This window comes from Pungitius pungitius, chromosome 1, assembly GCF_949316345.1.
Source record: "Pungitius pungitius chromosome 1, fPunPun2.1, whole genome shotgun sequence".
NCBI lineage: Eukaryota > Metazoa > Chordata > Actinopteri > Perciformes > Gasterosteidae > Pungitius > Pungitius pungitius.
Window position 1 is genome coordinate 22,015,506 of NC_084900.1, and position 2,500 is coordinate 22,018,005.

Genomic DNA, 2,500 nt, shown 5'->3' on the forward strand with positions numbered 1-2,500 from the left:
TAGTTGAAATCAAGAATCGTAACTTTGAGTCACAACCTATGATCCATAGCAGAGTGGCGCAGCGGGAGCGTGCTGGGCCCATAACCCAGAGGTCGGTGGATCGAAACCATCCTCTGCTAACAGACGGTTGGTTTTTCCATAACTGCCATTCCAGTATAAGTGGAAATACAGTCATAATACACCGTCTTGAGAATGTACCCACAGTGTTGCAACAATGACGTGTTAAAAGGGCAAATTTGCACATCAGAAGCACACAAGAGTCGTTGGACAACTCATTGTATATTAGTCTACAGATGTTGCTATAAAGTCACTTCTCCATACAAGGATTCCTAAACATTTTGGCGCTTTTTCTACTGCCTAACATTATTGCATTGCTCCAGTATTTTCAAAGAATACAAAAATGTTCACGTCCATTGTGTAGTGATCAAATGCACATTAGCCAAGCAAAATATTACTTATTGTAAGTAAGTCAAAAATGACATTTTGTGTTGTTCGGGGAACGACATTGGACCTTTTTTGTATTTACATAAAAGCCCCAGTGGCCTAATGGACAAGGCACTGGCCTCCTAAGCCAGGGATTGTGGGTTCGAGTCCCATCTGGGGTGATTTACAGCAGAGTGGCGCAGCGGAAGCGTGCTGGGCCCATAACCCAGAGGTCGATGGATCGAAACCATCCTCTGCTAACTGACTTTTTACCACTCACTCACTGCATTCTAACATGGTTGGTAAAATCATCCACAGGTTCTTAAATCAATGTGCGGCTGTTCGACATTGGTGCTTTGCGTTAAAACGTTTTTAGTTTAAAACTAGTTGAAATCAAGAATCGTAACTTTGAGTCACAACCTATGATCCATAGCAGAGTGGCGCAGCGGAAGCGTGCTGGGCCCATAACCCAGAGGTCGATGGATCGAAACCATCCTCTGCTAACTGACTTTTTACCACTCACTCACTGCATTCTAACATGGTTGGTGAAATCATCCACAGGTTCTTAAATCAATGTGCGGCTGTTCGACATTTGTGCTTTGCGTTAAAACATTTTTAGTTTAAAACTAGTTGAAATCAAGAATCGTAACTTTGAGTCACAACCTATGTTCCATAGCAGAGTGGCGCAGCGGGAGCGTGCTGGGCCCATAACCCAGAGGTCGGTGGATCGAAACCATCCTCTGCTAACAGAGGGTTGGTTTTTCCATAACTGCCATTGCAGTATAAGTGGAAATACAGTCATAATACACCGTCTTGAGAATGTACCCACAGTGTTGCAACAATGACGTGTTAAAAGGGCAAATTTGCACATCAGAAGCACACAAGAGTCGTTGGACAACTCATTGTATATTAGTCTACAGATGTTGCTATAAAGTCACTTCTCCATACAAGGATTCCTAAACATTTTGGCGCTTTTTCTACTGCCTAACATTATTGCATTGCTCCAGTATTTTCAAAGAATACAAAAATGTTCACGTCCATTGTGTAGTGATCAAATGCACATTAGCCAAGCAAAATATTACTTATTGTAAGTAAGTCAAAAATGACATTTTGTGTTGTTCGGGGAACGACATTGGAACTTTTTTGTATTTACATAAAAGCCCCAGTGGCCTAATGGACAAGGCACTGGCCTCCTAAGCCAGGGATTGTGGGTTCGAGTCCCATCTGGGGTGATTTACAGCAGAGTGGCGCAGCGGAAGCGTGCTGGGCCCATAACCCAGAGGTCGATGGATCGAAACCATCCTCTGCTAACTGACTTTTTACCACTCACTCACTGCATTCTAACATGGTTGGTGAAATCATCCACAGGTTCTTAAATCAATGTGCGGCTGTTCGACATTTGTGCTTTGCGTTAAAACATTTTTAGTTTAAAACTAGTTGAAATCAAGAATCGTAACTTTGAGTCACGACCTATGATCCATAGCAGAGTGGCGCAGCGGGAGCGTGCTGGGCCCATAACCCAGAGGTCGGTGGATCGAAACCATCCTCTGCTAACTGACTTTTTACCACTCACTCACTGCATTCTAACATGGTTGGTGAAATCATACACAGGTTCTTAAATCAATGTGCGGCTGTTCGACATTTGTGCTTTGCGTTAAAACATTTTTAGTTTAAAACTAGTTGAAATCAAGAATCGTAACTTTGAGTCACGACCTATGATCCATAGCACAGTGGCGCAGCGGGAGCGTGCTGGGCCCATAACCCAGAGGTCGGTGGATTGAAACCATCCTCTGCTAACAGACGGTTGGTTTTTCCATAACTGCCATTGCAGTATAAGTGGAAATACAGTCATAATACACCGTCTTGAGAATGTACCCACAGTGTTGCAACAATGACGTGTTAAAAGGGCAAATTTGCACATCAGAAGCACACAAGAGTCGTTGGACAACTCATTGTATATTAGTCTACAGATGTTGCTATAAAGTCACTTCTCCATACAAGGATTCCTAAAAATTTGGCGCTTTTTCTACTGCCTAACATTATTGCATTGCTCCAGTAATTTCAAAGAATACAAAAA

The 2,500-nt window shown here is 42.7% G+C and overlaps 1 protein-coding gene and 2 non-coding genes across 3 annotated transcripts in view; 2 read left to right on the forward strand and 1 right to left on the reverse strand.

Moving 5' to 3' along the window:
- The window catches only part of LOC119222625 (kelch domain-containing protein 8B-like), a 293,155-nt gene that overhangs the window by 129,146 nt on the left and 161,509 nt on the right, over positions 1–2,500 (reverse strand). The gene's annotated exons all lie outside the window — the stretch shown is intronic.
- On the forward strand, positions 533–605 carry trnar-ccu (transfer RNA arginine (anticodon CCU)). Its single transcript has one exon. It is a non-coding gene; the product is annotated as a tRNA-Arg (tRNA).
- Positions 1,583–1,655, forward strand: trnar-ccu (transfer RNA arginine (anticodon CCU)). The gene has a single exon. It is a non-coding gene; the product is annotated as a tRNA-Arg (tRNA).